We start from the raw sequence: 22,790 nt of genomic DNA, 5'->3' as shown, positions 1-22,790 counted from the left end.
TGAGCAGTCTGTCAGCTCCACATCCTTCATAGGAGATCCCAAGCTTGTGATTGGAACTGGACTCCCAGCTCGGGGTGTTTGGACATGTGTGTGTGCACCTGAATATGTGATCAGTTTCTTTTCCAAAGAAATCTTCTATATTCTACTGCAGTACCTTTGGAAATACTTGAAATAAACAAATCCCATCTCCAGGGGTCTCACTCACCCTGCCACCTATGACTAACTGTGTACATGGGTCTGTGTATAACGTTGTTCACCACATATAAATAACATCTGGTTTGATTATACTGACAGGCTTCTGCGGTCAGCGAGAGTAAAGGTCGGAGGCTGTGTTATCTGCTTCCTGGATGGTGTCAGTATTTTACTGGAAGCATCCATTTGCTTTGTATGGATCTGGCATGGAAAGGCAGAGAAAGAGTGGATAGGGTTGATCAGACCTCAAAGCACTTAGTTACCATTATTCCTGTCTGTAGATCTCTTTGGCCTGACATTATACAAACATCCACCATCTCTATCATTCAATGATAAAAGCCTGAATTTCTATAACCTACAAAAAGAGGTCAAAGAAATGGGGCTGCCTCTCACTTTTGATTACTGTGAAGTAGCCCAGCAATGAAAGAACAGCACAGGTGGAGCTCTAAGACCCTCTTCTCTTTGGCCATAGTAACCTGCTACATGGATCATGTCAACTCACAGGCCACCGCACGGAGGAGTTTATACCCACCCTGCTCCCTTATACACACTGGCAGCCACCTCCCTAGCACCTGCTTGCTCCATCATGTCCTTGGACTTGTCACCAAAAGCTAGATGCTGAGTTATAGGTGAAACTAAACAGCACAGAGAGTAGCAGGTACCACAAGGCTGGAGAGGGTTTGCTACCTATACAAAGCCCCTGCCTGCTGCATGAGCCATGAGTAGAGTGTTGTGAACTATCACTGAGGATTCAGACTTGACACACTGCATCCTCCGGGGGGTGAGGGGGACGACAGGATTCCACAACTCAGGAGTATTGCCATTCCTTTGAGATTTTGTGATTGTCAACATGGACTAACCCAATAAGGGTCCTGCAAATGAGCACCATATCACCTTCCCTTAGGATCAGGTCCAGCCAGCTCACATGGCAAACATTTTCTGTTTGCTTTCTTTTTCAATATAGTCTCCCAGAAAAAAAAGAAATCTGTATCTTGGCAATTCCTTGGTACTAGATTCCAGATGGGTAGGATTGTGGGCGTCTAAGTAGTTCCAGGATAGGTTTCTCATACCCTGCTCATTCATGTTGTCCTTTGCATGCTAAGGTCCACGGTGCCAACAGTTAACATAGCATCATAAAAATTCTACTTATTCTCCGCTTATGGGCAAAAGTATTTTCAACAAATAAGTTCCAAGAGATTGATAATGTGTTCAAAGGTCCACTCAGCATATTTCTTGGATGAGCTAAAACAGCAAAATCAGACTGCCACAATCACAGCCCCCAAGCTACCAATGTTCCATGGAGTCAGTTTCTGTCTGTGATGATGTAGATTCAAGAGCTGTAAGTGGAAAAGCTCCTGTTTTCTCTCAAAGTTTACAGTCTCCTTTTGCTAACAATTATAATACAAATCACATCAATAATATAATAAAGTGTTCATCAAAAAGATCTTTCCCCAACTTGTTCTAGCCTGGGAAGCAAGTGTAATTAGCCCAGGTGTGAGAGGGCCTCTTAGTCCTATTTCGTTGCTGGTTGCTGCTGTAGAGGCAGCCCTCCCACCACAGCCCTCCTCACCACACAGCTCTCCTCCCCCCAGCCCTCATGCTGCAGCTCTCCTCACCCTGCAGCCCTCACCCTGTCTTAACCTCTTCACAGAATTTCCCCTGTAATACTTAGAATTTAATCCCTGCAGCTTAAAAAGTGTTTACCTGTTCTCTGTAAACCATTTCTCTCTGTGTGCATGCATGCGTGTGTGCGTGTGTGTGCGCGTGCGTGTGTGTGTGTGTCTGTGTGTGTGTCTGTGTGTCTGCCTGTCTGTCCATGTGTGTGCATGTGTGTCTGTCTGCCTGCCTGTCTGTCTGACTGTGTGTGTGTGTGTGTGTGTGTGTGTGTGTGTATGTGTGTGTGTGTTTCTGTGTATCTGTCTGTCTGTGCATGTGTGTGCATGTTTGTCTCTCTCTCTCTCTATGTTACATATCTATGCATGCTTGCATGTGTGTGGGCATATGAGTGCAGGTGCACGTGCATGTGTGTGTTCATTGGAAAGCTGGAAGCTGATGTCAGGTATCTTGACTGACTGAGGCAGGGTCTCACACAAACCTGAGTTTCCTAATTCTGATAGTCTAGCTAGTCAGCTTGTCCTAGGGAGTCCCCTGTCTCTGCTTCCCCAGTGCTAAGGTTACAAGTGACAGCCACACTTGTCTGGCATTTATGTGGATTCCGGGGATCCAAACTTGGATTTTCATGCTTGCACGGTGAATGCTTTATCCCCTGAACCATCTCCTTCAGCCCCTAGTTTTTCTTCATTCATTGTCTTCCAATGCCTGAAGTATGGTTAGAACTTGAATAAGCATTGTGGATAAAACTCTACTATGTATAAGCCTGAAATGCTCTCAGTGGGGAGTCCTCAAAGAGGAGCAGCTGAGACCCCCTAGAGTGATTTAAGATCTGCAATCTTGTTTGCACATAAGTTGGCTCTCCCCATCTCACAGTTCTCAGTCCACACTCACGCTGAGGCCAACTGCAGCTGCTTCCCCAAATGGAGCTGAGGAGGGAGGGACTCTCACTGTAACCCCCATCCAGCATACAGAAGGAAGAGGAGGGGCTGGGTCAGCTGGCTCAGCACCAACCCTCCTGGCTGGCTTCTGCCAGGATGTGGGGGTCTTTAGAAAGCCCCACTGAGCATGCACTGAGCCAAGCAGAAGGCAAAAGAAGACCTCGGGACATAAGGCTTCCAGAAAGAATGGCCAGCTGGAGGTCAAGCGGTCTGATGATACTGGTGTTGAGAATATTTCATTGACACAGTGCTTCTGGGGGGTCACAGGCTACAGGGTATGGTCCTGGGATGGGGCAAGTCATCCCTGTGGACAGAAATGATGTCCTCAGTGTGCCACACAACACTGTTGTTCACATCCTGGAGCAGTGACCCTCTGTAGACCTTATAAAAGCCATGGGGACCAGTGTTGGTGTGTAATAAGGATGGAGATGGAGGTGCATAGGAAAGAATTTAAACTCATGCCCTAAAACAGCACATGCCCTTTAATGACATTTGAAATTTCAGAATAAGTTAAATATCAGTGGGAAAGAAAATCCTTCAGAATCACCAGAGATGGATGAAGTGAAGCCAGGGAGTTCTGACCATGACACAGAGCAGCACAACACAGGGTGGTGCTGCTCATCACTGGCTGCCGGCTCCCAGAAACCTCTGGGGTGCCTGGCATTATCATCCTAGCTGAGGGGAAGAAGTGTGACATGGGAAGGCCCATGTCTAAATGGGCAGCTCCTGGCCCTGGATATCTCACTGAGATATCCCTCTGAGAATATTGCTATATACTTCCAATTCTGCCATGTGACTGAAACATGGGTCATCCATGTACACAAAAGCACTGGAAATGGGTCTTTCTGTCCACCTGTTTCCAGGCTATTGTGGGCACCAGATGTGGACAGACCCAGATGGCAGGGAAAGCCAGGCAGTGGACCTCACCAGTTACCAGCTTGCCCAATACTCATCTGAAAGAGAGGCCTCTTGCCAAGCTCTTTGGGTCAGAGCCCAGATAGCCATCATGAAGGGAAGGCTGGTGGGATACCATTGTCAGAACGCCATTCTCATTAGCTCCTGCGAAATGGGATGGCCTTAAATGGGACCCATTTGGGTCAGGTATGATCTGATGTGTGTTGGAGAGGCAGAGTTTGGGATATCTGTGAGACTTGGCTCATTGAGGAAACATAGATCATGGTTTCTGTGTCTTTTGAAAGTGTAAATGTGTTTCATGTAATCTAAAAGGGATTTTGAAAAGTAAAGGAAAATGTTTCTGTTTTCCCTCCATTCTTACACTTATGCCTGTATCATTCACAATAACAAAGGGACAGAAGGAAGAAGGAAAGAATGGAAGGAAAGAAAGAGTGAGGCAGCATGAGGGGGGTGGAGAATGGAGAGGACATTGTAAGATTGAGAAAGAAGTGAGGATGTGGAGACCTGAGACCTGGTGACCAGTTTTGTTGGAAGGAGGCTACAAAGAAAGTTCAAGTATGTGGGGTGGAGAGGGGAAGGGCATGTTTTGGACCCTTAGTATGTCCCTGGTTTCCTAGCTATGCAAATGGAGTGAGGGACTGCTCACAACTAACTCTGCTGGACCGTCCTGCTTTCTGACATCAGGTACCTAGATGTGCAGATCTGAGAGAGGCTGCCTGGAGCAACATGGGGCAGAGAGCACACTGTAGATCCCTGTGAGCTCCTCCAAGAGGGGTTTATTCTGCAGACATGGAAAGCATGCAGCATGGGACAGAACACTGCCTCCCCTGGTGCTGGAGGGCCGGACATGTGGACATGGAGAGGTACAGACACACAGAGGACAGACTTCTTCTAACCACACTGCTAGGTCTCCTCACAGTTACATGGTGCATACAGGCCAGGTAGAGAGGTGATGGGACATTCTTCAATGAGGTCGTTCAGCTACAGTTACCCAATCTGAGACTGGCAATAACTGCAACCTGTCTTCTCAAACCCACATTGAACATCTGCTGGGATGGCACCAGCCAGGGGCTGCCAGGGACTTGAAGGATGACATAGAGAAGATCCCACCATCTCAGGTGTAGATGAAATAAATTGAAGGAGTGGCTGGATAAATAATGTGACTCCTGAGCTGCATGAACACAAAGAGCTAAGAAGTGGAAAGGTCAACAAACATGGAAGTACAACCTCTTCTAATAAACAAAATGCAAATTTGTGGAGCCTACCAACTATTAGGTTGGCGACAATTGAAACAATGACAATGCCCCGAGGGATTCCCCTTTGTATACTGCTGATGAGAACACAGACTCATGTGGCTTTTCTAAGGGACAACTTTCCAATACATGGCAGCAATATGTTTTAAAAACCATGTAACTCAGCCGGGCGGTGGTGGCGCACGCCTTTAATCCCAGCACTCGGGAGGCAGAGGCAGGCGGATCTCTGTGAGTTCGAGGCCAGCCTGGGCTACCAAGTGAGTTCCAGGAAAGGCGCAAAGCTACACAGAGAAACCCTGTCTCAAAAAACCAAAAAAAAAAAAAAAAAAAAAAAAAAAAAAAAAAAAAAAAAACCATGTAACTCTAGACTAATAGCTAGGTGTAGAGTGTATCAGGGTGTGGCTGGCCCTGGAAGGACAGGAAGGTGTTAAGATGACAGATAGAGTTTGTGATGCACAAAGATGCTTGGAATTTATTTCTGTACAAGATAGCAAGGCAAAACATACGGTACTGTCATTTTCTGTGTGTAAATAAGAGTCCCTCTTTGAATAAACAAGTACAATTTACATGAATCTAGATGGAAATAAAACTGCACAGGTCTGGAAAATTTGAGGAAGAAGATTTGCCAGACTGTCAGCCATTTATATTATGGATCACCTTTGATTTTCTTTTCTTCTTTTGTTAGGTTGCTATTAATTTACTTGGCACGCCGAATTTTCTATATTAAACATATACCGCCTATTCAAAACTAGAATGTTAAGTAGTTTCATAGCTCGTCTGAGAGGTAAACCTACATCCTCCATTACCCCCACTGGAATACTTTCAGGTCCACCAACAGCTGATCACTGGACACATGAGCTCCAAAGAGCATCTCTCTGGAAGACAGTTCCATGGTTCCTGTTTTATGTACTTTTGCATTGTTGTGGCAAAAAACTTGACATGAACAACTTAAAGGAAAAGGAACTTCTTTTTTAGCACAGAGTTCAGTACATCCCAGTGGCTAGAGTGTGGGGCAAGCTGCTCACGTCATGGCCAGGGGGCAGACCAAGAGAACACCGGGGCTGTATCTTCCTGTTAGTTACCGGTTCGTTACTTAGGAGAAACACCTCCTAAGACTCCCACACAGTGTTATCATTTGGGGACCAACTGTACAAATGACCGAGACTGTGGAGGGCACTTCTCATCTTCTCATTCAAACTACCACAATTCTATTTTTTTTTTTTTCTTCCGGCTAGGTTCCAGACTATGGGATGGAGCCTCACAGAGTCAGGTAAATCTCACTGCTTAGTCAATCCTGTCTGGAGATGCTCTCCCAGGGACGACACCCTCCCCGTCCCAGGTGTGGTTCTCTACTTTCCCTGGCCCTCCTCAATCCAGTTGATGCTCCAGATTCACCATCACACTCTGTGTAAGGATGCTCAGACTTTCCAGCAGTCGGTCAGGGAAGCCAAGCCTGTCAGCCCACAAAGCACCCGGCCATGGCTGCCTTTGTGCTTTGGAGCACAGCAGGCTCTGCTCCTCCCTCCTCTGGAGGTACTACCTCGCAGTCATTCAACTAACGCCCGACAGGGCTGATCCTAAATCTCGGGCAACATTTCCAGAGAACACTGTTCTTGTTCCTCTGACGTCTCGTTGCTACTTAGGATAAGGTGTCTTAAAGAGGGGGAGGGCATCCATTTGAGGAGGGTCAGCTGACTTGGGAACACCCTGCTCTGAGGCTGTGCTGGCATATGGAGGGCTATCGAGGTTACTGAGACCCCCACATTTCATTGGTTGACAGTGGACAATCAAATGGATGCTGTGCTGGTGAGATGCTGACCAAGATCGTTGTGAATGTCACTCGTCTCAAGTGTTGGTGCGGTCTTGTTTGGTGTTTGCATTTTGCACATTTTGAGAAGACGGTAACAAAAATAAAAGTGATGGTAAAGAAAGAGAGCCGGCATCATACTGACCGAGTCTCCACAGTTTTGTCAACTGTGTAAATAGGCAGAGCTGAAGACTTAGTGGAAGTGAGCATCCTGGAGTGAGTCAGTAAAGAACAGAAGTAAATAAATGTGCAAACATCGTTCCATAAAGATGGGATGTAGGAGAAGCCCACCCCATTCTGCCTCATAGGCAGTTGCTTCTGTGGCCTTCCTGGCCCACTTCTGCATACATTTGGAGAATCGGATTGTTTATTTATTTTTATGTTCACTGCATGCTGAATTATATATTCAGTTTGCAAACCCAAATCTCAAACCAAATAAATTATCCAGTGCCAGCCAAGTTTCAGTTTCTTATCCAATATTTAGTACCTCGTGTTGATCTCAGTTAAATTCAAATATTTTCCACTTGTATACTGTATTTAAATTTCCACCTCTATCACTTATTTAAGCCACTTAACAAAGTGCATGTGTAATGAATTAAGCATGAGGTCATTATCCATTTATGGTGTGGTGATCTTAGCCGCTGTCCTGGGAATAAGGGGTCTTTCAATTTGAAGCCACAAACAAGAAGAGTTTTTTGAATAGGCAATATCTCATTAATTTCGTAAATGAGAACTAGACTCCATATCCATCTTTTGCTGTAACTTTAGGCTTAGCCCCTCTTGGTGGGTCCTAATGCAGCCAAAAAGGTGAATTTTGCTCCAGGGCAAATCTGTCTTCTGTGAGGGCCCATTGATGCATCTGATATAAATGATGTTTGCTAATTCCTCTTGTCTTTGGTGATCCCTGGCTAAGATTTCTGATTCCTGACTGTGCTGACTTCAGAACTGTCATGGCTGGGGGTGTCTTTGCTGGGGACATCAAGAAATGAGCTACCCAAAGTTTAGTCACGCATGACAAGGGCATAAGCTATGTCCTTTCAATTAAAATCTGACAGAAAATCAGGTGCAGATGAGAGACAGAGGGTCTGCAGATCTGTGTGGGTGTAAGATAGAAAAGGAAGGGGCGTGAAGCACACCCAGGGCTCTGAGGAATTTGGGAACTAGCACCAAGGCATAACCTAGTGACCCTTCCTCAGATTCACATGTGTTCCTTCAAACAGTACCTGAAGAGCAGCTGCATGATGGCAAGTCAACACTGAGAGACCGGGCTCTGGGGACATAGACAGTGAGAGACGGGGACGCAGTAATAAACAGAACACTTGAGCCCGGTGTTTTCAGATACTCAGAGTAAGCAGACACAGCCCTCACTGTCTCCACCTGTGAAATGGCAACCCATACTGAGGAGGGGCGGAGAGAGTCACAAAGCACATGTGGTGCTTTTGTACCAGGCTGCTCTTTCTCCACAGCGAGGGCCAGTGAAACTCTAATTCGCCGAAAGGACGCAAGCTGACTTCTTCAATAGGGCAAGAAAACATACTCTATTCTGTTTTCTATTATGTCCATCTGAAATGAGTACCTTCCCACCCAGGGGCTTCAGCCCGTCATAGCCCCCTCAACCATGCACTCCAGAAAGCCAGGTCTGTCTGAGAATAACCCTGAACCTTTCAATGCTCAGATGTGACACACTCACCCCAATCACCGAGCTCAGCAGGTGTGGATTCAACTGCTCCCAGAGACTGTCAACAAAGACCAAAGACAAAAGTGGCCTCCAACCAGCCCTGGGACTAACTGAACATTTACAGACCTCCTCACCAAAGAGCCTTTCAGACACTATCTAATGGGGTCAGGCCGAAATTGATGCAGAGGAAGCTGAGAGCCAGAAGGTCTTGAAGCTTAAAGCATTTTAGCTAGGTGTTAACTGATGATAATCTGCCTACTTCCAGGAAGGCTTTGAGGCAATTCTCCAGTCACTTTTGTGGCTCACCGGTGTCCCAGTCAGAAGTGAGTTTGATTTACCTCAGTAGGGGAGCATTTGTCTAGCATCTATAGGACTCTGGGTTTATTCCTGGCATCATAAAGAGGAGAAAGAGGAGGAAGTAAAAGAACCTTAGTGGTTCTAAAACTCAGTGGGTTTATTTTGTGCTAGATGAACAATTCATTACATCACATTGTGCTAATGTGTGAATTCTCCAGGTATTTCCAAGGACTCCTAGGTTTGGATAGGGCATGAAGCATGAAGTATGTTAGAGTAAAGGGCTACTCGTCCATGGGCTGTAACCTTTTAGAGAAAACTTGGTGAGAATAAAATTAGTTGACTGTGGAACATTGAGTGCCTTTTTTTTTAAATGTGTGAATTGCTGTTGGCAAGCAGAATCATGGTTAATTTAATCAAATGTGGTGGTTTTCTTCAAAGTACACACAAATTAAGAAATTATGGGATTGGGGTAAGTTAAGTATAGATGTGGGCTTTGGATTTGTAATGGGTTCACATTTAAGGTCACAGATAGGCTGTGTAGAGGTTGAGTTAGAAGTATAAGTTGCAAAATATGGTAGCCAGTCATTGGGCCCCTGCTACTGGATCTAGTCCACACACACCGGAGGCTGATGGGTGTATCCCAAGGCTCCTCCAGCATTCATGGGGCCCTTTGTCATTGCTAGGCCACAGAGGTCCATGAAGCCTCCTGTGAGGTGGGAAATAACTGGATCCAGAAGCAGGAACTGGAACGCAGTGTGAGTGTTGCTGGTGCACTGGGCCAGGACACTGGGCCAGGGTTGAATAGCTTAGAGAACAGGGGGGTGGCTGCTTCTCTGCTGCAAGGAACAGGGACGGCTTCTCCTCCCAGGCACAGTGGCTATGGCAGCTTCACAGAGTATTCTGCCCTGTTTGTGGAGGGTGAGTTGGGGGTGTGAAAGAGACTAATTCTTAGTTCTTTTGCTCCATGAGCAACTCATAGAGAGAACGCTGTGGGGAAGAGAAGGAACCAGCACAGGGGAAAATCAGTGCACTCTCCAAGCTGTGAGGAGCCCCAAGGGTTGCTGATAGGCTAGTGTCATTCCTAACAGGAAGCAGGTACTCAGCCTCCTCCCTGCTCTACAGGGAAGGCAATTCATCTCATCAGTTTGATCAAGGGCTGCCCAGATGCCTGGTGAGCTGAGATTCCTGGGTGTGTCTGAAGAGCTCTGGATGAGACAAAGATGGACATTTGAATCAACAGATCAAGTGCAGAAGCTCTGCCCTCACTCAGCATGGGAACATGCCATCCAGTCAGCTAAAGTCTGGATAGAATGACAATGCCACTAAAAGGGGGTCTCCCACCTCCTTCTGGGATACCTTTCCTCTTGTGCCCTTAGACATCACAATCCCAGTCTACAGTCACCAGAATTTTCACCACTGCGTTCTGGTTTACAGGTCTCCAGGTTTGACTGACAGTCACATAGAGAGTTTCTTTGGTTCTCAAGCCTTTGGACTTGAACTGAGCCACACAGTCACCTTCCATGGTTCCCCAGTTTGCAGATGGCCTAACATGGGCTTCCCAGACCCTGTCACCACAGAAAGCAGCTGTCCCAATGCAGTCCTTCCTGTCAATCTCCATCTAGGCCTACATCTCCATCCCTGTCAATCTCCATCTATGTCTGCATCTCCATCCTTGTCAACCTCCATCTATGCCTACATCTCCATCCCTGTCACTCTCCATCTATGTCTACATCTCCATCCCTGTCACTCTCCATCTATGCCTCTATCTCCATCTCTGCCATCTATGTCTACATCTCCATCCCTGTCAATCTTCATCTATGCCTACATCTCCATCCCTGTCACTCTCCATCTATGTCTACATCTCCATCCCTGTCACTCTCCATCTATGCCTACATCTCCATCCCTGTCACTCTCCATCTATGTCTGCATCTCCATCCCTGTCACTCTCCATCTATGTCTACATCTCCATCTCTGTCAATCTCCATCTATGCCTACATCTCCATCCCTGTCAATCTCCATCTATGTCTGCATCTCCATCCCTGTCAATCTCCATCTATGTCTACATCTCCATCCCTGTCATCTATGCCTCCATCTCAATCCCTGTCAGTCTCCATCTATGTCTACATCTCCATCCCTGTCAGTCTCCATCTATGTCTACATCTCCATCCCTGTCAGTCTCCATCTATGCCTCCATCTCCATCCCTGCGGTCCCTGTTGTTCTGGAGACTTCTGTTGATTCAGCTTCTTTGTGTGCAACTATATTCACATGGATGGTTTTCTTGTCTAGTTTATATGAAAATGATTCAGAAAGCTTTCTGGGTGAGCTGTCCTTGGTAGAATTTGTTACTAGCCAAATTTTTGATTGACCTCCCTAATCCTGATGTTCCTCAGTTTTCAGCATCTGGAGCTTTTCCAAAGGCTACCTTCACCCTGGAAAGCATCATCAGGGCCTTACTCAGCCTTCCTCTCATTTCCTATTTCCATTCAGTTAAATTAAGTGTCTGCTTTACATAAATAGGACTAGTTCTCCTGGAGAAGTGTGTTTATTGGCACCACACATATGAAACATCTTGGATGGATCCCATTAAAACAAACAAACAAACAAACAAAAGCCTTGATTGGTGTGTAGAAGTTTTTAATGAACTTCCGAGAAAGTAAGCAAAGCAATGAAGTCCACATCATTCCTGTTCATAAAAAAAGAAAAGAAAAAACAAACCTTGCTTGCAAAGAGGCATGAATTAAAGCTGTGGCTGGAGAGATGAGACCAAGTACTGCTCTTGCAAAAGAACTGATTCAGTTCTCAATGCCTACATTGGGCAGCTTACAATCACCTGTAACTAACTCCATGGTTGATCTGATGCCCTTGCCTGATCTCTGTGAACACTGCACTAACATACAAACAACCCCCCACAAACACTTAAAACAACAACAACAACAATTAACATCTTTTTGAAAAAGGAGTCTATTGCAAGCAGAAAACAGATTGCCAACATGGCATACTGATCTTTCTGCTTGAGAGAGACTCTGGGCTCAGATATACTGAACCCTGTGCCCAGGGAATGAGCCTGTTATGACTACTGGGACAACACAAGAGTCTCAGTGTGTTCTTATAGTATTCTTATAAGAAGAGGCAATTGTGGCCAATGCTTTGGAGGAAGAAGCCACTCTAATTTTATGTCCTGCAGACAACAGTCTTCCTCCCTTTGTGTGTGTGTGTGTGTGTGTGTGTGTGTGTGTGTGTGTGTGTGTGTGTGTATATACAGGCTCATGTGCAGGTAGGTATACATGTATGTCTACATGTGTTGAGGCCAGAGGTTTATTTAAAATGTCTTCCTTGATCTTTTCACCTTATATATTGAGATAGTGTCTCATATATTGAGATGGTGTCTCTCACTGAGCTCAGAGTGGTCATTTTTGCTAGTCTGACTAGCCAGCTTACACCAGGGATCACTTGATTCTAGTATTAGAGTATCAGAATTACAGGCAGGCCATCATGCCCATCTGGGCTTCTACATGGATTCTGGGATTCTGAATTCTAGTCTTCATGATTGGGAGATGAGAACTTTGTCTGTTGACCCATCTCCCCATAGTCCTCCAGTAATTTTTAATTTAAGTTAATCATGATGCTACATGTGATATATCTGTTTTGGTACCTGTGAATGCATGAGAGAAGAGGTCTGGTCCTGGCAGCTGGTGGTTGTGATCACTCCCCTCACGCAATAAAGGTGTGTGTTAATCCAAGGAGCCTGGATCTGTTCCAACTTGGGTAATTACATTCCACTCACTTGTGTCTCTGGCTGCCTCTCCTCCCTGAGCATTGTTCTCCTGTGTCAGACACACCACAGACCCTTGGCAAAGAACCTCACACCAGCCTGCTCGTACTAAAAGGTAATACGTGCTTTTTTCCATGTAACCTCATTCTTTGCCGATTTCAGTCTTTCACAGATAGGAAGTTTTTTGTTTTGTTTTGTTTTTAAACCGGGGTAGGGATGTGTGTGGAAAGCAGTAACCAGACTTGTATAGCATCAGTAATAAGCAGGGACCAGATTCCTTGCACCCAAGCATTTCTGCTTCTCTGATCCTGTATGTACTATAACTCTGCAGCTGTGGACATGGATAGTCTGATTTTATCAGAAAGTGGAAGGCACGGAACTATACTACAAGGAGTGGAGAGAAGGCTCTTCCAGCAGGAACTTTATATGTGAAAGAATTATGCAGGGAGACAGGGAGAGGTCACCTCAAAATGATCACAGGCCAGAGACAGAGTCCTTGAGGGCAGAGGGTCAGCATAAAAGAAAACCTAAGAGATGGTCCTCAGATGCATGGCAACAGGTTTCTGCTAATTTTCCTTGTAGGTGATTTAGGGAGTTATAAGAATCTGTGAAGAGGGTCTAGGCTTGAGGGTGGAGAGGTCCCCATAGGCATTTCCACTGGCTGCACACAGTGATGCAAGGGGACTACACAGCGATATTTTAGGGGGTAGATTTTTGTAGCTCAAACTCACCAGTGGGAAAACCTTAATTTTGCAGCCACTGCTCAAAGTCTCCCACCATTAAATGTGTTTATTGCCTAATGTTTTCCAGAACTTTCTGGGTCTGATACAGATGCCTTTTCACAAGTCTAATGGTTCTAGTGTTAATATTTTAGTGTTCCCCCCTCCCACCTTTCTCCAAGAAGCTGTTTTTGAGGAATTATGATCATGCTTTTGAAAGCTGTGTGCTAGGCCTGAGATGTTCAAGTCTCAGGAAGAGGTGCTGTATTCAAGGGCTTGTGAGAACATTTTGAAGCATTTTAGGAGACTCTTGAACAATGTGTCTGAATGTGCCCTGACGCCAGAATACAAAACTGCTGCTTTCCCATCCTCATGTTCTGCCTTCGTTTCCAAAGTTCTGGAGTATGCTGTAGTGCCATTAGCTTCCACTGCATGTCAGGTTGAAGAGAAATCAGTAAGCTATGTTTACATAGCATTCTCTTACAAGAAATCCATACTAAAAACAGCCTGTGTGCATTTTAAAATTTAATTACAACTCATAGAGAGAAGACCCTGACCTGTAATTTGCCCATTTAGTTGGGGAGCTCCAGTGAAATCTGACCCTGGAGACACTGAAGAGAAGAGGCTAACTTGGTTTCACCACCTAGTATGACATCAGATGTCATTAAATAATGATCTTATTAGGTAAGGGCCGTAGAAGGAGAATGCAGGTTTCCCTGAAAGCGTAGGACAAGGGCCAACAGTATTTAGGGAGAGCTCCCAAGAATGAACTGGAACTGGAGGAGCACAGAGAAGTCAAAGGCTGAAGAAGCAATGACCTCAAAGGGCATTTTATGTCCCAGCATATACACATACACACACACACACTCTCCAACACACACATACACACACACACACACACACACACACACACACACACACACACAAGCATGCGTGCACACAAATTCAGACAAGACATACTTCCTGTCTCAAGAATGCAGACCAACTATGGAACTGAGATTACATATAGGAAGTGTGTGCTTCAAGCTAGTGTGGACTCAGAGGAAGTATGTATACACAGGAAGTATGGGCTCAGAGGAAATATGGGCTTACAGTATGTGTCTCTCACAGGTAATAACAGACTCTGAGGAAGTGTATACCCACAGGAAGTAACAGACTCAGAGGAAGTGTGCACTCACAGGAAATAAAAGACTCCAAGGAAGTGTGTACCCACAGGAAGTATGTGCCCTAGGAAATGTGTGCTCAGAAGGATGCACTCACAGGAAATGTGACCTCACAGAAAATACTCAGTTTCAGGAAGACTATATACACAAGAAGTGTGCACTCACTCACGGGAAGTTTAGGTTCACAGGAGGTATGCCCTCACAGGAAGTGTATGTTCATAGGACTCATGTAATAGGAAGTCAGAGCTACTGCAGTGTCCTGAGTGTGCAAGACCTTATTTTTCTTTATTTTCCATTTTTAATTATTTGATGGCTTAATACATGCACATAATGAATTTTAGTTATTTTCATCTTTTATTTTCCTTCCTTATCCCACTTCCCCTGTGCCCTGAAGAGCCCCTTCTATCCAACAAGTCCCCTTCCTACTCCCATGCCTTGTTTTAGGTGTGATGCACTGAGTTTAACTAGAATTATTTGATTGTGAGTGGGGGTTACTTTCTGAAACAACAGCAATGGCAACCTACCAGCAGCTACACCACTGAAGAAATGACGCTGCCTCCCTGAGCAGCCATTACTGGTCAACAGTTCCAGGGGGAGTGGGGAATCTAAGCCCCTCCCACACAGATTATGAGATGTTACCATGTCCTATCTTGTGAAGATCATGTGGAGGTAACCACAGCTGCAGCAAGTTCATGGGTGTGAAAGCCAGGTCATGTCCAGAAGGCTTCCTGAGGAGCTCTCAGTATGCCTGACCTCCTGAAAGTCAAGAGAGGAGCCAGGATCCCTCCTAGGACTGGCCAGAGTCCAGCCAGGAAATCTGCCCTGAGGGAGTCAGGATGTCTTCTCTATGCCTTCTTCTTTGTCCCCAAGTCAATACCCTGCCTGCTCTCTGCCACCTTCTGCAAGCATTGACCTATGAACAAATCTGGTAATCCCACTTCAACACAAGAGAGGATGGACACAAGATCACCATTCTGGAAAATTCTAGAGAAGATTCCAACTCTTCCCTGTGGTGTCAATGCTCAAAAGAGCAGCCCTGGCCTACTGAGGAATGTCCAGTGGATAAATGGGAATGGAAGAGTGAGTCTTGTTTTTGTGTACACCTCCTCCCTGTTCCCCTGAGGTACTGGAGAACTGTGTCTCACTAAGTATAGGCAAGCATCCCGCTACAGGAGAAAATGTTTCAGATTTTCAAAGATTGTGCCAAGTAGCCATGCTATGCAATGGGAAATGGAATCCGCCTGTGTGAACTTGCAGGCGTGACTTTCCATAGACTGATTGAGGGGCTCTCCGGCACAGTGAGTCTTGTCACATTAGCAGGCTGCTGAGCAGAGGTGTGGACCTAATTGTCAGCAGCCATGGGAGGTGGATGAAGCCCATAGAGCCTCGTATGGTCCTGTGGGGAGTACTGCACTGGCCCCTCTGCCTCCCTGGGATCGCGCCAAGTCTGAACCAGGAGGATGAGTCACCGAGCTGATTGAGCGGAAGATCAAGGGTGCCCCACAGAGTCAAAAGCCGTGCTGAAAATATCTGACTGTTCCAGATACAAGCAGGCACCTGCCGTCCAGGTTCAGAATGGGCCCAACCTGCCCTTTTTCCTATAGAACACACATTTTTCTCTCTTCATCTAGTCTTTGATGAACTCAAAATTGTTCAAAAACTATGAGGCCAGGAAGTCGGCGAATACTTTTCCTGTGGTCTCATGGAAATACTGTGTGCTGTTTGATGGCTGTCAGCTTGCAGCCACATTAAAAGAAGTTTCTTATCTCTCTTTGCCTCGTGGCCTCTGAGGAGGGGCATCCTGTTCTGTCTCCGCTTTCCTCAAAATGCCTTTACATCTCCCGACAAAGGATCCTGCTCATGGCAGAACCCTTCAGAGCCACTCAGAGCCTGGGGCCACTTGGAGCACTGTCTTACTCTAGCAACCCATTGGGCAGGGTACCACTGAGGAAGCTGTGGGAGCGGGGCACAGAGCTGCCTGTGGCTGAACTGTTCTGTGACCTCAGGGTTGGTAACAGACCTCTCTGAACCTGTTTCTGTGAGGTAGGCAAAAACATGTCTTGTTTTTAAGACTGAACAAGACACCGTTTTACAGGTAATTAATAAATACAGTTCTGGCCTGGAGCTGACTGTGTGGCCGTTACTGTGTAATCATGACAGTAGACGACTGCTATTGTGATGATTCATTGTCTCCCTCACAGCTTCAATCTCTCCCTGTTCTTATCTGTTTGTCTTTATAGACCAAGGTGAGGCAGGCATGAGGATCCAGTAGTAGTAGCAGCAGCAGAGGGCAGCCACTCACACAGAGGAGGATGGTGTCAAGAGAGGCTGACAGGAGCCAGGCATGAAGGATGCACCAGCTCTGGGCTGGCGGAGAGCATGGGAAATGCATGGTAGGGATAGAGGCCAGGGCTGTTTCCAGGGAGCTGTGCCTCCTGTGCACACCAAGTACGTTGGAGACAAGGCAAGGGGTTATTCTGAGTGGCCAGACTCCATGATAAAAGGTTCTCTGTCGCTATAATGTTATCACACACACAAGGAAACCTAGTGGAGACTCTTGAGGTATTATTCTGTGTAGAGCTTCTGAAAGCTTTGGAAGGAAGGAGAGAGGAGGGCTGGGACAGGACCCTTAAAACGGAACAAAGGCTAAGTCAGAAGAGTCCTGCAGGCTGAGGGGAGGAGATGGGATGGAGTAAAGAGACACGAAGTGTGTGTGTGTGTGTGTGTGTGTGTGTGTGTGTGTGTGTGTGTGTGTGTGTGTGTGTGTGTGTGTGACAGGGCATAGACCTAGACACAGGGAGGACAGGATGCATGCGTAGGAGGCACACTTACGTGCCTGAGCAGGGAGGAAGGTGTCCCCACTCGCTGGGCGTTGTCTTCCCAGCTGGCGTAGCCAAGTTGAGTTCTTTCTCCATGCAAGAACCATAGAGGGTTACTTGTTTCCCTTTAAGTTAAACCTCACTTGATTTCTATAGAATATATTTAGCAAGCCAAGGGGAATGCTTAGTAGATCAATACTAAGCCGGCAGTAAACACGGCCAATCAATCAGCTGTCCAGTCACAGTTTCTCTGAGAATGAGCTGATGGAGATTTGAGTACGGTGATTTCTGTCTCAATACAAATGGGACTGAAGAGGGTATGGGGTGTTTGAAACATGTTTCTTTTGCTTAAAATGGGCTTAGGAAGAAATAAATAAGGTCTAACCACAAGGTCTAAACACATATTGCCACCAGGTTACTGTAATAATGTCACATGTTAGGAGCTGGAGCTGTAGTTGGTAAAGTGCTTGGCTAGCAGGCATGAAGCCCTGGTCTCTATCCCCAGCATCACATAAAGTGGTGTATACCATTAATTCCAACACATGGGAGGTGGCAGTAAGATCAGAAGACCACTGGCTAGATAATGAGTTTGAGGCCAGCCTCAAAACAAAAACAAAACAAATCATGTTACACTTGATTTACAGGAAGGGAAAATGTGTGTATGTAAAGCTATACTAGTGAAAAATGAAATTTCTTTTTATATTTTTAGGTTAATATTTAACTTTTGAAAGGAGTACCAATTTATGGACTGAACTCATTTCTAGTGTAATTAGAATCTAAAGTTTCAGGGGCCTGTGTACCCTTTTCTCCTTGAATTCCCTACCATTAGACACATAGAAACCAGAGTCCAAAGGGCATCCTTCCAAGACACATTTTTTATACCACCATCATTTACATAAGGAACAAAGCCTCCTATTTCATCCCCACAGACAATATTAGCCCTTCCAGATGTAATTAGTAAAAGTCTCTCACTATTCCAATTATTGATTTCATCAAACATTCTGCTAATCCAATATTCTCCAAATAGGACTTTGATCATTTTCTTGATGTGCATTGTAATTACAGAACAAAAGGCAGGAGGCAGCTGAAGGAGTTGACCCATTTTCAGAGGGGCCTTTTTTTTTTTTTTTTTTTTTGATTTACCAGTGATGACCTTGAATGTCAAAAGCTAATTTGAAGCCTCCCTTAGAACTCACAGTCAGAGATGTCCCAGGCAAAACGTCTTTAGGATGGTCCAGGTTAGCAGCTTCTCCGTAAGGCCCCAGGGGATGATCAGCCAGCATGGATAGTCTATAGGCATAATAGATCATGGCCATGCAAGGGTGGGCTATGTGGCATTTCACCTCCACGTAGAAAGCCTTGAAGGAATACTCATCATCTTAAAATAGAAATTAACTCTTAGGATATACCCTTGAATTTAGTTGCATGGAATCCAGAATTCTCCAAACCTACTGTTCGTGTTTCCCTACCTCACAGCTTTGCACATCCCAAGTAATCTGTGGGAACGGCAAGCAGGTACTGAGTTCTCACATTACAGCCCCTTGCTGCAGACTCCCACTCACACTTACTCACTTGTCAACGCACTTTGCCTTGTCTGAGCTCACACTGATTTGTCACCACTGACACAAAGATACTTCTCTTCAGTGTGTTCTAGAAGTACCTGAAGCCCACAACCAAGACATTTTTTGTGACCTATCTGGAGGTGGCTTTTTATCTGCCTTGCCTGACCTCTGTGTCTTGAGGCTTCAGACTTCAGTCTGACCTTGCAAGTGGTCACTATGCAAGAACCTGGAATAGTCCCTCTTTCTCTTTCTCTACTCAAAGAGACTTCATCCTCCCAGCCACCTGATGTGAGATCAGAAGGATTCAGGTGTTCAACCTGAGGCTGGCCCTCAGATAAGACACTATGAGAAGAATGTCATTTGAGATTCAAATGTGCACTCTAAGAAGATGAGGTACATGGGTGAGACACCCCAGTCCAGAGCTCCCAAGCAGCGTAGGAAGAGGAAGAAAGATGTCATGTTTCTGTCACCTGAAATCTGGGTAGACACTGCAGGGCACATCTATGGATGACAAGAGTCACTGACACATACATAGTTCTACAGATCCCACAGCTGCTACCAGATGCCTCATTTGGCTCCCATCCAAGTTTTTCCCTGTCTACCATGGTGTGACTGCAGGAAGTGGCGGCTACCTCCAAGAAGCATCCTCTCACACATTCCCCTGTGCCTCACCCCCACGGATGCTTCCTCTCCAGCTCTGGGTACCCTGTTGGAACATGTCACATTGTCAGAGGGGAAAGCCATAGGTTGTAATGCTGGCCCTGCCCTTACTGCCCTTTGCTCAAGGACAATCAGGCAAGGCAATAGAAACTGCAGTCCTCACAAGCAGAGCTTGGCTGTGGGAGTCACAGGGGTCCACACCTAGTATGTAGCAAGTGCAGAAGCATCCTGAGTAAAGTCCACTCTTTGAATGACTCTGTATCCTCACTGAAGGGTTTTTTGCTTGCTTGCTTGTGTACTGAGGATGTGTGCCAGGAGAGCACTGTGGTACTGAGCTACACCCCAGCCCACACTCTTCTTTTTCCTGTATCTCTTACAAATGTGACTTGGTTTTGGGCAGAACCTGTTTTATTTTGGTATCCCTTGTCTCTTCCAGTGTTTTTTAAAAGGATATGCAGCAATCATTGGAATTGGCTTTTTTGTTTTGTTTTGTTTTGTTTTTTCCTCTGGGGTATTAATCCAATTGCTTTAAAGCAGAGTTATTTAGGACAGAATACCCAAATCACTGCTGATGTGACTGTGGAAGGGGCCTTGCATCTAAGTGCTGAGCAACACAGGCAAAGAAGTGGGTTCTAAGACAGGCAGGAATCAACAAGGGCCAAGATGACTAGGAAATAGGGATGTGTTTATTTGAGTGATATACTCTTTCAGAGGAGCATAAATAGTATCCCAGAAGTCATCTGGAGTTGACTTCACCATTGCTATAACCAATATTCAAAATGTCATCACTCTATGCTCTCTCTCTCTCTCTCTCTCTCTCTCTCTCTATATATATATATATATATATATATATATATATATATATATATATATATATCAGATAGATATCTGGGTGTGGACTCCAGGAGGCACAGGAGCGTGCATCAGTGGGAGAGGGTGACAGAACTCCTAAGGGTGTGTGTAGAAATCACTGCATGTGATGAGGATGGAAAAGCAAGCTTGTGTTGACCTTGGAGTCAAAACCCTGTAGATGAGTTTCGCTGATTTATCAAGAGGGAATTGTCCTGGTCATTCCTCTGTCATGCCAAGGAAGATAGAGTGCCACAGAATGTTCCTTACAAATGAGAAGTCCTTACAAGGCAACAACACAGCCAAGCCTGTCCCAGGGATGACCTAGTTTGCAGTTGTCCTGACAGAGATGAGTCCTCACTCTCCCCTTGCTCTTTGTCCTGTTTGGATGATAAACAGTCAGGTCACCACACACTTAAGTTCCTTCATGTTAATTTCATTTAGCCCTATTTCATGGTTCTATATTTAACCAACTGGAAAGGTTAAGTTCAGTTTACATATGTCCTAATGCTGGGAGAGTCTCTGGATAGGTTTTCTATTTCTCCCCAAACCAAAGAAGTTGAAACTTTCACTTTTAAGTTCAATGACCTTCACCAAGTGTTCTTTACTGTATCCCTGGCTTTGTTAGACCCAGGAGATAGTTCTGTTTACAGTGAATACCTCAGCAATGGAATAAAGAATTGGGGGTGGAGGCTGATGACTTATCTCAGTGTGGAAAGGTGCTTGCCACCAAGCCTGATGACCTGAGTTCAGTCCCTGGAGCCCATACAGTGGAAGAAGAAAACTGACTACCACAAGCTGTCCTCTGATTTCGTGTGCAGACACTCACACAAAATAAATAAAAAGTAAAACCATGTTTTCAAATGAAAGAGCCCTTGCTGCTCTTGTAGAAGATAGGAGTTTGATCACCAGCACACACAATGGATGGCTCACAATCGCCTGTAATTCCAGCTCCATGGGATCACACACCCTTTTCTAGCCTCCACAGACACTGTCTTGGTTACTTCTGTTGCTGTGAGAAAATGCCATTACTAAAGCAACTTATGGGAGGCAAAGGTTCATTTGGGTTCACAGCTCTAGATGTTTAGAGGGATGACGGCAAAGGAGTGGCAGCAGAAACAGGAAACTGAGCGCTCACATCTTGAACGCCAGCATGAAACAGAAAGTGAACTTGAACTGGCATGAGGGTTTAAACTCTCAAAGCAGCCTCCAGGAACAGACTTCCTCCAACAAGGTCACATCACCTGAACCTCCCCGAGCAGCACCACCGACTGGGGAACAAGTGTTCAAATGGCTGAGACTCTGAGGGAGATTTCCCATTCAAACCACTGCAGGCACCCACACACGTGTGCCTTCTCACACCCATATACACATACACGTAAATAAAATAAAAATATACTTTAACAAAGAATTGGAAGCCTCCGTTCTCCTGAGAACCAGTTTCACTACACTCCTGGAGCTTCCACAGCCCCAACAGGAATAGTCAAGTCCACTAAATCTCTGAATTGAGGTCCACTATTTTTGTTCATACCTCTAACCCTAGGCACCATCCCTAAACACAGAGAACTATCATACCAAAGGTGTACTAGCAACAGAGAGCCAAGTTACAAACTCACCCTGTCCACTGGTAAATATCCACAGTACAAGTACACCCTGTCCACCATCACATCCCCACGGTACAAATCCACCTTGTTCATGGGAACTGCCCTAGGCATATACCTCACTGTCTATGAGTTACAATTCTGACTCTGATAATTGACACTAACTGTTAGTTTGACAAGATCTAGAATCATCTGAGACAAACCTCTATGCACATCTGTGAAAGAGCTCCTAGCCTGGGTTAATTAAGCTGGGAAGGTTCACCTGAAATGTGGCTGGCCCCTGGGCTGGAGTCCCCGACAGAGTAAAGAGTTGAGTATGAGCTAAGTTCCAGCATGCACCCCTCTCTGCTTGCTGACTGTAGGTGATGTGAATAGCTTCCCCATGTTCCTGCCACCAGACTTTCCCTGCCAAGATGGACTGTACCCTTGAACCATGAGTCAAATTGAACTCTTGATTCCCCCCAGCAACATAGAAAGTAACTACACAGACTTCATGGTACGAGGCCATGTTGTGTGCATGGTTGTACATTTAACCTGTTGTTTTCCAAGCCAGCCATTGTAGCATTTAAAAGAAGCACCTTGTTTCTGATGGCGAGGCCACTCTTCTTATACATATTAGTGTAGCTTCAGGCTACATTCTCCTCTAATGTGACTATCATTTTAATGAAGTACAGGCTATGAATTCATATTAACATTATCACCGTGTACTTGTAATTCCAGGAGTGTAGTCAGTATATAAAACAGAGCAAGTGAGGTTCTGAACGGACTTCAAGGAATTGGATTCTATGTCATCCACTAACCCATGACCACACCCTGCTGCAGCCCCAGCTTTTCTTCACACTGAAATTTCTCAGAGTCCACTCTTGTGACATCATTACTTCTCCCTACCATGTTCTCCCTTCAGTGAGTGCTAGTCAGGCTTTGATTCCCATACTCTTTGGTACATTGTT

At 45.5% G+C, this 22,790-nt stretch overlaps 1 protein-coding gene and 1 long non-coding RNA gene across 9 annotated transcripts in view; one reads left to right on the top strand and one right to left on the bottom strand.

Moving 5' to 3' along the window:
- The window catches only part of Dpp6 (dipeptidyl peptidase like 6), an 883,656-nt gene that overhangs the window by 565,460 nt on the left and 295,406 nt on the right, over positions 1-22,790 (bottom strand). The gene's annotated exons all lie outside the window — the stretch shown is intronic.
- The window catches only part of LOC128099962 (uncharacterized), a 99,172-nt gene that overhangs the window by 46,529 nt on the left and 29,853 nt on the right, over positions 1-22,790 (top strand). For 5 of the 6 annotated variants that reach the window (XR_008214619.1, XR_008214622.1, XR_008214623.1 and 2 more), the window contains exon 4: positions 6,148-6,182. The exons of the other annotated variant lie outside the window; for it this stretch is intronic. This is a non-coding gene — a long non-coding RNA (uncharacterized LOC128099962). The remainder of the gene's footprint in view (positions 1-6,147; positions 6,183-22,790) is intronic. 6 annotated transcript variants of the gene reach the window in all.

This window comes from Peromyscus californicus, unplaced genomic scaffold, assembly GCF_007827085.1.
Source record: "Peromyscus californicus insignis strain IS unplaced genomic scaffold, ASM782708v3 Scaffold_6__1_contigs__length_162567912, whole genome shotgun sequence".
In the NCBI taxonomy this organism is placed as follows: Eukaryota; Metazoa; Chordata; class Mammalia; order Rodentia; family Cricetidae; genus Peromyscus; species Peromyscus californicus.
This window is presented reverse-complemented; position numbering and strand designations above follow the sequence as displayed.